Genomic DNA, 17522 nt, shown 5'->3' on the forward strand with positions numbered 1-17522 from the left:
ATTTAGTTTGTAGTAACCTGACACCTGGTTATCCTCGCAAAATGAATGAGAACTTATAACAAATAGTAGTCTAAGCGTGAGAGTCTGCATAATTGGTACCTTTGTCGTTCTTTAGTTATTGTAACCAACGGAAGGCGATAGTAATGACTATAGATGACAAATTGATGCTACCCACACAAGCCAAAAGTAGTTTGTTGGTGCTTTAGTTAATGAAACAGCTAAAGAAAAATAAAGCATGTAATGTTCTAAATGACCATAGTAGACAAAAGAGAAAAAAAAATGATACAGAAAATGTTACTGAAAGAAAAAAATTGATAGAACAAATGTAATTGGATATAACCAGCAGAATAAATATTACCAGACAATACAAATTTTACTGTTACTATCAATTTAGGTATTTCAAAATCTCATTCTAAAATGTGCATAGATTGTATTCATGTCAAAAATAAGTAAATATGTAAATGGTGGAAACGTGTTGCTGTTGATTTTATAGAGGAAAACTGACTAATCAATGAACCTAAAACTTCAAACACACTGTAATCTTCAGTTTTGCAAAACCACTTGTAGCCTTAACCTGAGAAATTTAACAGGCAATTTAATTAATTGAAAACAAAAAGACAGAACATGACCAGCATGCATTAAGATGTTTAATAAAACTATATTATATTTACTTGAAAAGCAAGTTTTAACACTTGGCAGAATAATTATTTTCATACTTATATTACTTTGTGTTTGTAGACTTTAATGGCACGGAAATGATTTTTCAAGTATTCCAGGTGAAAAGCAATCGAGTAAAATATGTCTGTATGTATCTCTCTCTCTCTTTATATACACACACACACACACACACACACACACACACATGTATAAATATATATATATATATATATATATATATATATATATATTTGCATATATGTATGTATATGTGTATATATATATATATATATATATATATATATATATATATATATATATATATATATATATCTGTGTGTGTGTGTGTGTGTGTGTGTGTGTGTGTGTGTATATGGGTCTACTTCTAAATTTCAGACTTTCAAAATGTCGACTTTCTTATGGTCACGACCATAAGATCGAAGTTTTGAAGCTTTGAACCATTTAAATCAAGATTGACATACAGTGTGGAATGGTATTTTACTGTTTTCCTTATTGTAGTGTGATCTGGGATTTGGTATACATAATTATCAGGGGTGTGGGGGTTCCCTCTGCAAAAACATAAAAAAATATATATATTTTTTTGTTTTTATTTTTTTTTATTTAAATTTCAGTGTTTCCAAACTTTGATCTTATGGTCTCGTCCATAAGAATGTTGACATTTTGAAAGTTCCAAATTTAGAAATAGACCCATATATTTTTATTTAAACATTTGTTAACCAGAAAAGTCCAACTTGGAACAAAGCCAATTTTCAGCAGAGGCCCAGGGAGAAACACTCCAGACACATGTCTTTGTAACATGGGAGGAAACCTACATTGATGCAGGGAGGACATGCAGACTCTGCACAGAAGACACCCCAGCCAAGAATCAAACCAAAGAACCTCTTGCTGTGAGGCGATAACACTACTGCTGCACAACTATGCTGTCTGCACATATGTGTGTGTGTGTGTGTGTGTGTGTGTGTGTGTGTGTGTGTGTGTGTGTGTGTGTGTGTGTGTGTGTGTGTGTGTCTTATCGTGTGTGTGTGTGTGTGTGTGTGTGTGTGTGTGTGTGTGTGTGTGTGTGTGTGCGTGTGTGTTTGTGTGTGTAGATGTACTTCTAACATTGAAGTGCACAAACCTCAAATGGCTAACAGGGGGCAAGTCCCCACTGCACCTCCCACACCACCTGATAACTCTATATATACTAACTCCAAGATCACTCTACAGTAGGAAAATGATAAATTCCCGATCCCCACTGTGCACAGGGTGAGTTAGATCATGGTGCTTTGTCTCTTTAAGGTCTTGAAGTGATGACATACGCAAGTATGGTGGAGTTGTCGTTTAATGGTTTACTTGTTTGTGGAGGAGTTTATGTAAGTTTAACATTTAAAAGGTAAACATTTGTTTTTTGGATTTTTTTATGTAGTTATTAGTTTTGAATATAGATTTGTTGTGTGTAGGAATGTAGTGGAAAGTGTAGTAGTGTAGGTTTTAATGTATATGTAGCTGGTGTTTAGTAATTACAAAAGGGTTTTAGTTATAATGTCAAGGGAGATTTTGGTGAAGTGGGAAATGTAGTCAGTACTGTGCTTTGTGTCACAGGGCTGGCATCTGAAGAGAGTTGTTATTTAGCGATCGTTAGACTGTTATTTTCCTTCAAAGGAGTGAGATCTTGGAGTTGGTATATTTAATTTGTAGTAGGTCTTGGGGGGGGGGGTGCAAGGGGCATAGCCCCCCCACGTGTAAAAGTGAATGTATGTCGAAATGGTAGATTTGTGGTTTTTTGCTATTTTCAATGTTCTGAGATTCGTTGTTTTAACCTTTCGCTTATGTGATTTTTCCCATTTGGATGTAATGGGATTTGTTGTTTTAAATTTTCACTTATGTCATTTTTCGCTGTAATGGTCTCGATGTTGTGAATTTTGAATATCTGTTGTTTTATATATATATATATATATATATATATATATATATATATATATATATATATATATATATATGGGTCTACCTGACAACACCGACACACCACAACACCGACAACGAAATCACCAACAACACATAACCGACAGTTCACAAACACGAAACCTCACATGCCCGACACACCATAATCCCGACAATCAACAAACAAAACAAATCCCCTGTCCAGAAAGCACACACACAACACAAGCACACCAAAATCCTTATAAACCCACACTAAACCTCACATACACAATTATCTAGAAACTTAACCCAAACCCTAAGCCTAAGGTCCGTCACTATCGCACACTCACCTAACCCGTGCCCTAACCCTAACTCACTTAACCCGCTCCTAACCCAAAGACTATCACTATCGCACACTTACCTAACCCGCGCCCTAACCTAACTCACTTAACCCACCCCTAACCCAAAGACTGTCACTATCTCACACTCACCTAACCAGCCTAACCCTAACTCACTTAACCCCCTAACCCAAAGACTATCACTACCGCACACTTACCTAACCCGCTCCCTAACCCTAACTCACTTAACCCACCCCTATCCCTACAGACCATCAATATCGCACACTTACCTTACTCGTACTCTAACGTCCATCACTACCGCATACTTACACAGCCTTTTCCCTTGTCGGTGTTCTCAGCGTCGGGGTTTTCATCCGTCGGCCTTCTCAGTTGTCGATCTTCTGGCATCTGTGTTTTCATTGTCGGCATTCTAAGCTGTCGACGTTGTCAGGTAGACCTATATATATATATATATATATATATATATATATATATATATATATATATATAAATATATATATACATATATACATACACACACACACACACACACACACACACACACACACACACACACACACACACACACACACACACACACACACACACACACACACACACACACAAAAATTTGTGATATTAGCATTATTGAAAATACTTTCCAGAAGCACAATTACTACAGCATATAGGTTCATAGGTTTGTAGGCTTATGGCCCTGGGGTCTTTACAAGCCTAGCCCATAGAAGTGCCCTGGTATTGTGCCATCTGTCATTAGTTCCCAGTGCCTCTTTCAAGTAGAGCCACTGGGGTGATCCCGGTGGTGAATTTTCTATTTCCCATCCACTCATCAAGATTTCTCTTGAAGAAGGCTAGTGAGGTGCTCTGCTTGACATGTATGGGAAGTCTATTCCAGAGCATGGGCAGTCTCTGGGTTATGAACCTGTCCCTCTGTTGATTGTGATAATGAGGTTGAGGTCTCTGGAGCATGTGGTGCGGAGGGTTTGGATTCTTTAGATGAAGCATTTCTAACAGGGCTGGGTCAGACATGACTTTGTAAGTCAAGCAGAGATCGCCTCTTTGTAGACGATATGAGACAGATAATAGCTCAAGTTTTTTGAGACTGTCCATGTAGGACATATGTTTAAGGCCTAGGATCCCCTTTGTCAGGTATGTTTGTGGCCTTGCCAGCTGTTGCAGGTGTCTAGTGAGGTACATGCCAAATGGGGTATTATACTTTATGATTGGTCTAATGAGGGAAGAGTACAGAGAAATGATGACATCTTTTTTCTTGGACGCAAAACCCTTGGTAATGAGATGTGCCACATAGAAGGACTTTCTGACCATAGTGGCAATGTGGTGGTCGAAGGAGAGGTTGGTGTCAAACTGTGTCCCCAGATCTGCTATAACACCTTCGGTGTTGAGTGTGCTCCCATTGATGTGGTAATTAGTGGGAACTGAGTTTTTACCCAAGGGGATGACGGAGTATTTTTGGCAGTAAGCTTAAGGCCATGGTTTCAACACCAGTCATTGGTCTCAGTGAGGCCTTTCTGTAGGATGTCTGCATCACTTGGGAGAGTTAATAATGGCTCCCAGCTTGCAGTCATCAAAGTCCCTCCGTGTTGGCCTGGACATCTGAGATGTAGATGCCAAACTGTAGAGGACACAGGACCAATCCCTGTGGGACTCCACTCATGACTGGTTGGCAGTCTGATTTGGAGTCCGCTACTATCACACTGTGTGTTCTATCTGTGAGCCAATTTGCAATCCACCTAACAATATAGGGGTTGATGCCTGTTTTGGTGAATTTATCAATAATTCCTGAGTGAGGAATGGTATCAAAGGTCTTGGCCAGATTGAGGTAGGCTGTATGCCTTAGCTTCATCCATTGCTCTGGTGACTGACTCAAAGAAGTCAACCAGTTTGAGCAGGCATGATCTACGTTTCACAAAACTGCATGGGATCTAGAGTTTGGAGATTCCCTATATCCTTAATACTTAGGTCCATGATGATGCGCTCCATAGCCTTACATATCAGACTCATCAGGCTAATGGGGCGATAATTTCCAGGGTCTGTATTCACTCCTTCTTTATGGAGAGGGATGACTGTAGCAGTGTGCCATTCGGCAAGGACAAAGCCTGAGGTGAGGCTGTGAGTGAACAGAGCACACAGATGTGGTGCCAGTTCACTTTGTACTTCATGTAGAATACAGCCAGGGATATTTTTGGGTCCTATGAAAGCTGTATTCTTGGGTTTAGACAATGCAGCTTTAACCTGTACTACAGTAATGCAGGGTGCCTGGCATTCTTCCGGTATTGAGATCGGTCCTTAAGGGGGGGGAGATAGGGGTAAAGTTGAAACTGAATCTGTTGGCGAGTATGTCGCCAATATCTGTTGGCTCAGTATAGGAGATACCATTGTACAGTAACTCAGAGCAAATCTAGGTAATGCCATGGAGATTCCTGATATAACTAAAGAAGGCTTTGTGGTTGTTGTTAGTGCCTGCTGCAAATCTGCCTTCATAGCTGGCTTTTGAGGTATTGATGAGGGATCTCAACTGTTTGTTGAGGCTAATAAGGCAATTTTTCCAGTCTTGGAACTTCACCTTTCTGTGCAACAGTTTCTTCCTCCTGTTGTAGAGTATCTTAATGGCAGGGGACCACCAGACTAGCTTCCTTTTTATGGAGGACATAGTCTAGGTTCTGTTGGGTATGGCTAGTTCCATATTCCGCATGTTGATTTTACAGAAAACAATGAATGCGTGCCATCTATTTATGGAATATGATTTGCCAGTTTGGCTAACATTACTCAGTAGGCTTTCTCAGTTCTATTTTATTTTTTTGGAGTGTCAACTTATTTTTGAGAATGAATGCAAACATTTTCCTATTAAAGCTCAGTATAACTTCATAGATCCCAAAGAAAGACGTTTAGTTTAACTTCATACCCAGTTTTCACTCTCATCCATTTTTTTTATTTTTCTTTTCTTACCCATCGAGTTGAGTTCTGTGTTGCTTATTCAATTTTCTGGTACATATCTGTTTGTCTGGATGTTAAAAATAGTCAAAGAGTTAGAAGATTCAGATTAAATAGCTTGACCGGCTCTTCCTTAGTTTTGCAGTTTTAATAAAATAAGGTTTACATTTAGTTTACTTTTATTTTTTCTAGTGAATAATAAATGTTTAACATGAGAGAGAAAGGAACTTTTGATTTTGTGGTTGACACAGTTAGTAGCTGAAATTCAAAGTGCTAATTAGGAAAATGCTAATCTTCTAGGAGAGATATTGTTTTGGTTTTAATTTGGCACATACCGTTAAGTGTATGCCTACTGTTGTCTTCTTGTATCTGTCAATTTTTTTCTGTCAAGGTTTTCAGCTAAACTGAGTTGACATTACTCAGAACACCATTCTGACTCCTACATTGGCAATTTTTGTGACCATGCTATCAGCTTCTCTATTCTGGGCTGTTGCCCTCATCAGCTCCAAAATATCAATTGTTGCTGTTAAATTACCAAATGCATAGTGTCCTGGCAAGCTGTAAACATTTAAAACTCTGACAGTGATTGAAAACATCAGATCTGTGTATCCCATTGAAAACTTATGTTGTATTACAATCACCCTGAACTATCCAGGGAAGGATTAGAACCTTTTCCACTTCCACAGGTAAAACAAGTTCTATCCTCATCCACCTTCCCTCCCTTGCTTTCAGTGTCTGAAGGGCCCTGTTTTTTTTTTCTAGTCTTGTAAGCTGTCATTGTCTGCTGCCTGATAAAACATCTTTTATGCTTATAGTTTGAGATTTTTCTATATCCATATTTAGTGATTAACGATACCTCTCTCTCTCTCTCTCTCTCTCTCTCTCTCTCTCTCTCTGCACTACAAATTTGTGACTAGGTCCAAGGATTTGCTTCCCACACACACAGTGTCAATACTTGCATCACTTGACATCCATTTGGATGAACAGCTGTTGATGTGTGTAATGGACTTATCCTAGTCATAGTGAAGTGATGTATGCAGTGCCCATATTACTAATACAGTTTGAACAATCTAAGTGTGACTGGATAAACTCTGCAACCTATCATTCATCCCATTATTGATCAGAGTATCCTGACTCCTGCCCATTCCACCATGTTACAGTCAGAACACCCTGCCAACTATAAGATTTTTTTTATGCCAGACCAACCATTTTGCTGATACACTATATTTAACCCTAAGTCTGTGAACTCCACAGCAACTTATATAACCACTCTGGAGTACATATATTTGTGTCTGTCAGACAGCATAAAGGATTAAGGCTCTAAACTGCTAAGGAACTGTTTCTAGTACTCCAGAGATTAGGGTTGGATTCCTTTTACCTCTCTTTTCCTACTGTGTGACTCTCAGTAAATCACTTAACCAGGTAGTGTTTGTGGTTTACTCTGGAAAAGGGATACCTGTGCCCAGTGGGCTTATCTAGTCAACAATTCTAGAAAATAAAGTTAAAATATCTATCTATCTATGCATCTATGTCTATATATGTGTGTGTGTGTGTGTGTGTGTGTGTGTGTGTGTGTGTGTGTGTGTGTGTGTGTGTGTGTGTGTGTGTGTGTGTGTGTGTGTGTGTGTGTGTGCGCGCGCGTATGTGTGTGGGTGTGCATATAGATATATATGTATATGTATATGTACTGTATATATATATATATGAGTGCATATCATGTGAACAAAGAGAAAACTGATTGCAACACAAGCAAAAGTAAATAAAACTTGCAAATGCATCTTGTTTCATACTACAGCATGAACTCCAAACACATGACATTCATGACATTCAATCTATAAATAATTCAAAACAAACATACTTCTTTCACTAACAACCCCAACACATGCATTGCCATATAACTTGCACACAAGCATTATTATGACAACACAAATCTGAGTGAACGCACTAATGCACAAAATCACATTTCTAACAGGAGGAAAGGCTCCCTACTCCCCCACCCTTGGAACTGTATATATACCAACTGAGAAATCCCACAGCATTGGAGAGAGTCATATTTCTAATCCATAAATTCAAAGATATCATACAAGCCAATACTATACCTTGATCACACCAACTCAAATACTCACACAATCAGCAAGGTATACATTCAATGAGATTTATCACCAAAAAATGCTGTCGATAAGCTATTTGATTATGAACATTTCCATATGACTCAGTCATTGTCCATGCTGGTGTGAATGACCTGAGATGTACCTCCCTGGACTACATGAAAAGAGACATAGAGGAGCTCTCTGAGCATGTAGCCCAGGCCGGTATGACCCTGACTTTGAGTAGCATCTTACCCTCACCAAGAATGATGCCACAATACGAAGACAAGATGTTCAATTTCAGCAATTGGCTTAAGTATTGGTGTCATTCAAAGGGGATCCAATGCCTGTCAGCCTGGGATGACATGCTCAACAAGCCATGATGCTTCGCTAGGGACGGCTTGCACCTATCACCCCTGGGCTTTCGGATATTGGCAAAGGCTCCTGCTACCCCAATACTGCCTTTTTTAGGCAAGGCTCAAAAGACAAACCCACCTCCATAGGTATCACAAGGGATAAGAAACTAAGAGTAGTGCTACTTAATGCCAGAAGTCTAAACCTCAAGATGCATGCACTCAAAACTCTCCTTAGCATGGAGAACATTGATATCTGTGCAGTAACAGAAACCTGGTTCAAGGCTCCATAGAGCACCCCAGCCCTACCAGGTTATACCTCATACCATGCTTTTCGGCCCCAAAACTTGGACCGAACCACAAAAGTAGGGGGAGTATCAATATTCGTCAAAGATACCCACACCTCCAGGTTGGTGGCACAGCACAAAGCATCAGAGACTATCCATGTGCAACTAAGAGTGGGTAAAACTGCCTTCCAGTTTATAGCCTGCTACAGACCACCCTGCCAAACCCAGGAACCCCACTCGGCCTTCCTGAGAACACTGGAAAATATGAAGGTCTCTCCAAACACCATTATATTGGGCGACTTCAACTACCCAAACGTAGACTGGGAGCATTACCCTAGCTCCAACACCCTAGCCCAAAGGTTCCTAGAATTTATAAACTCAAATGCTATGGAACAACTTGTTACCACTCCCACAAGAGGGGAAAACATACTGGACCTCATCATCATCAACATGGGGACTCTATGCTCCAGACCAGAAGTGTATCCCTCACTGGTAAGATCAGACCATAAACTAATCTCACTGGATATTCACATCCCAACCCCACCCCCTGCCCAGAAAACCACAGTGAAAAACTTCTCTAAAGAAAATTTCACACTCCTCAAAACTGAGGTGGAATCCTTCAAAGCCCCGGGCCTGTGGAAAATACGGCCCAGACTGCAGAATCTTTTATAAATGCATTCTATGAACACCTTCAGGAATGCATGGATCATGCAATCCCAAATAAAACCAAGACCCAATCCTCCAAAGGCAGACATCCTGTCTGGTGGACCCCAACCATAAACAAACTATACAATAGAAGGAGGAAGCTACTACATGATAGAGCAAAATCCCAAAAAGGGAAGGCATCTCTGATCAGTATTAGCAAAAAACTACGGGCGCTCATAAAATCATCTAAGGCCAGCTTCGAGAGAAAAATTGAACAGGACACTAAGGATAATCACAAGGCTTTCTTTAGTTATGTTAGGAACCTGGGTGGAAATTCCCAGATATGCTCAGAATTAGTCCAAAATGACAAAAAATACACCGAACCCACAGACATTGCCAACATCCTAGCTGACAGGTTCAGCGCAACCCGCACCACCAAAAGAGCAAATATCTATCCCATCAGAGTGCTTCCCCCCTGACATCTCAGATGCTCAGGTAAGAGCCGCCCTCTCCAAAGCAAAAAACACAGCATCAATGGGACCAGACGGTGTCCCAGGCTGCGTCCTACATGAACTCCAAGAAGAGCTAAACCCAAACATAAAACTACTGTTCAGTCTCAGCCTTACTACAGGATATGTACCCAAGGAGTGATGTACAGCAACGATGGTCCCTCTCCACAAAGGTGGTACCTCAACAGATCCTGGAAACTATCACCCCATAAGCCTGACTAGCTTGGTCTGCAAAGCTATGGAAAGGATTATCATGGACCTTATAAATAAAGATATTGGGGACCAACAGACACTGGATCCTACCCAGTTTGCCTTTGTTAAGGGCAGATCCTGCCTCTTAAACCTGGTCGATTTCTTTGAAACAGTCACCAAGGCCAGTGAAGAGTGGAAGGTTGTCCACACAGCCTACCTGGACCTCGCAAAAGCCTTCGATACAATACCCCACTCGGGCATTATAGATAAGCTCACCAGCTTAAATATAAACCCCTATGTCACTAGATGGGTTGCAAACTGTCTCAAGGACAGAACCCACATGGTTAGAATTGCTGGAGCCATGTCAGACTCCAAACCAGTTACAAGTGGCATCCCACAAGGCTCAGTCCTGGGACATCTCTTGTTCAGTATATATTTCTCAGAGGTACAGGCCAACATGGAAGGACTGTGGCTGACCAAGTTCGCAGATGACTGCAAACTGGGTGCCATAATCTACTCTCCAGCCGACACAAGCATCCTTCAAAAGGACCTCATAGAAACAGACAACTGGTGCCAGAGCCATGGCCTCAAGCTAAACACCAAAAAGTGTATAGTCATCCCCTTTGGCAAAAACAAAGTGCCCACAAATTACCACATATGTGGTAATCCATTAAGTACGGAAGAAGTAATTAGGGACCTGGGGACCCAAGTTGATAGCAATCTCTCATTTGGCAACCATGTGGCCAATGTGGTTAGAATAACATTTTATATAGCCCACCTAATCATGAAGGGATTCTCAACTAGATCAGGGGAGGTCATCGTGCCTCTTTACTCATCCCTCATCAGGCCCATAATTGAGTACAATGCCCGTTTTGGGATGTACCTTACCAGACACCTGCAGCAACTGGAAAGACCCCAAAAGTACCTCACCAAGAGGATCAAAGGGCTCAAACAGATGCCATATGCTGCCCGGTTAGAGAAACTCCAGCTCTACTCAGTGGCATACCGCCTGCTCAGAGGCGATCTGTGCCTGACGTATAAAGCCATGTCCAGCCTGGAATTAATGGACATGCTGCACCTCAGAAAATCCAAATCCCATCGAGCTACGTGCTCGAGACTTGAACCTCAGCACTGAAATAAATAGGACATGCTCGAAGGACAGATTCATAACCCAGAGGCTCCCTTCACTCTGGAATAAAATCCCAGTCCAGGTTAGGCAGAGTCCCTCATTGACTCTCTTCAAGAGGAATCTTGATGAGTGGATGGGGGATCGTAGGTTTACCCCGGGTATCACTTCTGTGTCACTGTTAGACAGAGGCACAGTATACTAACCTCGAAAAAGGGCATAGCAAAATTAATTTAAAATGGGTGGCGAAAGCCAAACACACTCTGGCTAGGCTTATAAATGCCCTAGGGCAGATAGCCTAGTATGAACCTATGAACCTATGAACCTATCTCATCTCACCTGTGTATATGCATATGTACACACACACACGCACACACACACACACACACACACACACATATAAATATATATGTGTGTATGTATATACATATATATATATATATATATATATATATATATATATATATATATATATATATGGGTTTGGTGGTTGACGAAAGAGTTAAGGTGTTTACCTCACATACACAAGGTATGCAATTTGAGTCTCACCTTTGAGAGAAATTGGTTCAGCTTAAAATGGCCTACAAGGGCAACAAGGGTAGTACTTTCCTATGAGTGCACGTGTGTGTGTGTGTGTGTGTGTGTGTGTGTATACATGCATGTGTGTGTGTGAGTGTGTGCGTGTGTGTGTGTGTGTGTGTGTGTGTGTGTGTGTGTGTGTGTGTGTGTGTGTGTGTGTGTGTGTGTGTGTGTGTGTGTGTGTGTGTGTGTGTGTGTGTGTGTGTGTGTGTATGTGTGTAAAATTGAACTAAAAAATCAAAAGCAGTGACATGAGTACCTTCTTTATAATCTTGACTATGGAAATGTGTTTGTTCATTTTGTGTTCACAGTTACAATACTTATAATTTGATTTAGAAGTCATCTGTGAACTTAAGCTTGACTCTACAGGTATCTATGACTCATGTTGCAGACAGATAGTAGTATCACTTTTCCCTTCCCATGGAGCTTGCCATTTCTCCATGGTTGCACAAACACTGATTCACTGTATTTATCTGTATTGATATGGGATCAACATCTTCCCATATACTGGTGCATATTTTTAATTGTTTTATGTATCTTCAAATTAACTGGTAAAATTCACTTTTTCTGCTTCCTCCCATTTGTAACACCTTTATTAAATTCTCACACTTTAAACATTGACCTAGATACACATACATTAACAGAAAAGAAAACATTTTCTTTATTTGCATGCATTATAAACATGACTTTATGAAAAATCATTCTACATTCACCTTCCTAATCAGTTTTTATGGTCAAGTTAGCAGGGCTGTGTATAATGTGTTGGTTCTTACTGTGGTATGTTTAAATCTCTCCAAAGAATTCTGTAGTGAGTCACACTCAGTTATTTTAGAATGCACAGTATTACTCCCTGTATATTAAACTGGATTTACTGGATAACCTGCTGATGAATAAAAACTGAATGCTCAAGCTTCAATTGTACAGGGTTCAACTTGCTGATGAGCAGAGTTCCTCTGCATGAAAACACTGTTGGCGAGTTGTGCAAGAAGTTTTTCCCTTTTGGGGGGAATTTCCCCCTTCTTTGACTTATTATAACCATGGATTTGGTATATAGAAGTTTACGGTGGCTTGGTCTCAATATTGCTGTGTGTGTATGTGTGTGTGTGTGTGTGTGTGTGTGTGTGTGTGTGTGTGTGTGTGTGTGTGTGTGTGTTGGGAGGGTGGCTTGACTCTGCAAAAAAAGTATAAATCTGCAGGATATTTTTTCAGCGAATGCAGTTTGGGGATTCTGATCCTCAGTACATTCACTTTTAGCAACTCATAGTAGAAGATGATTAACTTATGGCTTTCCTTATGGCTTTGTAAAATGCAATTCAATGTAAAAATTGGAAGCCATTACTCACATTGAGTCGATGCCTACTCATGAGTTCTTCAAGTATCTGGTTTAAGCCAACCACTGTTCAACAAGGTATTTTCCTTTCTGCTCACATGTAAAAGCATTTGGATTGTGAAATATGCAGATGAAATCAGGTTCAAATCAGCAATTACAAATGACACCGATTATTAGATGTTCATTATCTTTCTAGTGTAGTAAAATGGCTGAAAAAGTGTGGGTTTAACATCAGTTTTAGTAAATGCAATTTCAAGACTATTTTGCCACTGACAAATAATCGTGACATCTTATTAGGGAACATTTTTATTGATAGAACTTTCTTATTCCGGATTCACTATTCTTCCATGCAGGACTAGTCTTGCACTGAAGCGGCTGTTTAGAAGTAGGATGGCAGTGCAGCATGCATATTAATGAAGGTGTGCTGCCTGAGCTCCTAATCTTACACAGAGCATGTAAGACTGCAGGGGGTATATCTGAGAGCAGAGCTCTCAGAATATACACACCCCTGCACTGAAGAACAGCAGAGTAGTAATAAAAGAATGAGCAAGACCGCTCATAGGTGTTCACATACCCCCAGCAACATCCCCCCACATGTACAAGAGCAATAGTTAAAACAACAAAAATAAAGATGCTATTTTTTTTTTTTTTTTTTTTACGAAACATATGAAATGTAGCCATAGGTGTGTGGATTTTCCCATTGCTTAGCTATGGGTAATGCAGCTTAAATGGCACAAGAGGATAAAAAGCAAGATATAGGCAAAGGAAGCAGTACAGCAATAGTGTAGTGGGCAGAGCATTCGCCTTATGAGCAGTCATTCCCAGTTCGATTTCCACTCCAGTATGTTCCATTTTCCATGTCAATTCACTTTATGACCAATATTTTTAGTTGCATAACCTACTAAATAACATATTTGTGAACTGGAGTACTGCATTAAATGCAGATGTGAGGTGTCAGTGTCATAATGTTGCAAAGTCCCCAGATAATCACAAGTGTCCCATAGAGTATATGTACACAGGAATCAGGGATACGAATGCAAGGTAAAATATGTAATGAATGGTAACCCCATAAAGTTTCCAAATCCATCACCTTCCCAAGAACCATTAGACATTACTGTCTAAATTAGTGCAGTGGTAAGCAGGAGTAAGCACTAGTAAGTAAGTGTAATCACTATTAAGCAGTAGTAAGTGGGAGTAAACATATTTAAGCAGTAGTAAATGGGTTTAAGCTCATTTGTGCAGGAGTAAGCAATGCACACACAGGTTAAGCAATATTGAAACTAAATCTGTAAGCATATTTCACCGAAGGTTAGCATAGCTTACCCTCAGGCAAACCTGCACAAACCTGCTTACAATTGCTTAAAATGCCTTAATCACTCTGTATGCAACAGCCGCTTTTCTGGCCAGAAGCAAAGCAAACAGCCTTTGCAGGTTTTGAACCCAGGACCCTATACATTACCTTCACAGTAGTTAATCACTAAGCCATCACCGCAATATATACAACTGAGGCATCACCAATCAGATTCTCACTAAAGGAAATTCAAACTGAACATGTGAAAGGAATCTATATACAGTCTTATGTTGTATAACATACTACATAACATAAATATGTGAACTGGAGTACTGCATTAAGCCCAGATGTGTGGTGTCATTGTAATAAAGTGTTGAGATACTCTAATAAACATAAGGACCCCATACAGTGTATACATACATGACTCATGGATACCAAACACATATATAACATGTAATGAATAATAAATCAATGCCAAAAAGCAAATAGTATGCACATTAAAAATTAAGCAATGCTAAACATTGCACAGCCCAGCTTACTAGGTGTAAGCAATGTGTAGGCCAGCTAACTCAATTTGCCCATTTGTATACCCCTTTAAGCAATGCCACCCGTAGGTAAGCAGGTTTGCCCATAGCTTAGCCTTTTCAAAACCATCCAATCATGGCAAGGTGTGAGAAATCAGCCCTATTTAAACCAAACAGGTGGGAATACATCTCATAACTGGTTGTAGCTTCCCCTTGTTGGCACTATGTCTGGAATGGGAGAGGGTGTGTGCTTTAGGGCGCAGCACTGGGGCATCCAGGAGTCCAGAGTCATGGCAAAACTCCTTGTGAAAGACAATGACAAGGGATTGCTGCAGGGCCAGTACCAGGGTTCCCAATACAAGATGGAAGCCTGAGACCATCTCGCCCGTGACCTCACCAGTGCCACTGACATACCCCAAACTGGTGAGCAGGTCAGACATCATTATGCCGACCTGAAGCGGTGAAGAAGGGGTCTCTTGGATCAATGGATCCAAGAGGCTAGGAATACAGGGGAGGTTCCAGCCATGTGTATCACTCAACTACCGGTTTAATAATTGCCAGCTCATGTATATTATGGTTAGGCATGGCTAAATATTCCTCTTATGTCCTTTACAGTGGCAAGTGAGCGGGCTGCGAACCAGGAGGTCCATGGATGTCACTTGGCATGGTTGCGACTTGTCATAGGAAATAAATCTAAAAGTAGTAGTAAGTTAATTGTCTGTATAAAACCTGCATTGTTTAAGGCATGTACTGCATACAGTAGAGAATATGGCAGGAAGAGTCTCATATAGGTTGTATGTAAAAAAAGTATAATAGCCTCAAAATAAACGTCTAACTGCTAGACTGCATGTGTTTACTCTGGTATCATATGGTAATGTAGATTTGCAATCACTTAATAGTACTGTTGTATTAAGCACTGTTACCCACACTGTGCAGCATAAATAAAATGTGTAGGAATGTCTGTATATGACTCATGTAATCCCAAGAAGTGATATAGTACAACTGAGAGAGACAAAGACAGAAAACAGTGAAAAAGACAAACAACAAAATCCAAATAGCACACGCAACTGAAATGTGAACTGTTGTATTTTTAGCACGCACAGCCGTGGTTTGAATCCTGGGAGTAGCAGTAGGCTGCATACAGAATCATACTCCACAATTGTCCAGAATGTCCAGTATATCGGCCCATATCTGCTGCCTATCACCTTGTCCCTCTGGGAAATCAGTGAGATGATCCCAAATGTTTAGACAGCAAACAAGAAATACAACTGATTGTCACACATCTATAAGAACAAACCTGTCACTCTAGCAACTCCCCAAAATGTTATGAGAGTAATAAGCCAAGTATGTCCCATCTACACCCCCATGTTGTCAAGTTGTGACCAGAGTGTGTAGAGTAACAGAGTGGGATGTATGTGCATAATACTAATGTGGAATCTGGTAATTTGTGAGGCAACATTCAGGTAGTGCTAACAAACATTGCTCCCACAGATCTGTCAGATATGAACACTGTGCCTAGAAATAAAAGATTGACACCCTGTACTGGTACTGTTTACTCTGGTATTGTTTGGCATTGTGAGTGTTGCAGTTGCTCTGAATAATAAGGTATCACTCATCACTGTCACCCACACTGTGCTACATGATATAACTGTCTAGGTAATCCTCTATAAGAGTGTTGTAAGTCACTAAAGATTTAAGAGGGCAATAGTCAAAATATGTCCGGGTTCACCTACATGTGGTCAAGACATGCCCAGAGTCTGTGCAAAAAGAGATGGGCAGGTATGTGCATTACATCAACCTGGAATCTGGGAATATGTGTAGAAACAGTTAGTCTTAACCAACAATTCCTCCACAAGTATACCAGGTAAGAGGTGTATACTGCAGGTAAAACCAGGTCATGTATATAGTTGTCGACAGCCATACCACTGTCCAAACTAAGGCAATAGGGTAGTGTAATAATACTTGTAAGGTACAGATAACAGCACTGATTAGGAAAGTAATGTGAAATACAGGACTATACTAGTTGTTAATTGACATGCCCCCCTCCCCACCATATCTTCAACAATAAACTAAATGCCCAACTCAACTGATATGTGCTGACTTAACTGTAATGTTGGGACATACATCCTATTGTTTGATAATTATTTAAGTCTGTTTCTATGCATGTGCTATGTTGAAATACTCCCACATTGGTGGCATGGTGCCATCAATGTACCTGCATGCTGTTGTACTTACTACTGTGGTCCCATATATGAATGTGTTCTGTTGGTTGCATGTGAAAAGATTGAGCAGCTGAAATATCGAACACCATATGGTCGAGACCATATGATCGATATTTCAGATGATCGATCTCTTCAAAGTGTTAAGAAAACAAAAAAAAAATGAATAAACAAGAAGACGTTACTGCAAGGGGGAGAGCCCCCCCCGCACCCCCCATGTGGGGGGGCTGTGCCCCCCACACTCCCCCTACTTAAATATACAAACTACAAGATAGCGCTACAGCATGGAATAGGAATATGTCCCATTTCACGCTGTATTGTCGGTGTAGTGCGATCTCGGAGTTGGTATATTAAAGTAGGGGGTTGTGGGGGGTGCAGGGGGGCTTGCAGTAACGTTTTCCTGTTTATTTTTTGTTTTGTTTTTCTTAACACTTTGAAGCGATCGATCATCTGAAATATCGATCATATGGTCACGACCATATGGTGCCTGATATT

Source organism: Protopterus annectens, chromosome 2.part0 (genome assembly GCF_019279795.1).
Source record: "Protopterus annectens isolate FY-2018-M chromosome 2.part0, PAN1.0, whole genome shotgun sequence".
Taxonomy (NCBI): Eukaryota; Metazoa; Chordata; order Ceratodontiformes; family Protopteridae; genus Protopterus; species Protopterus annectens.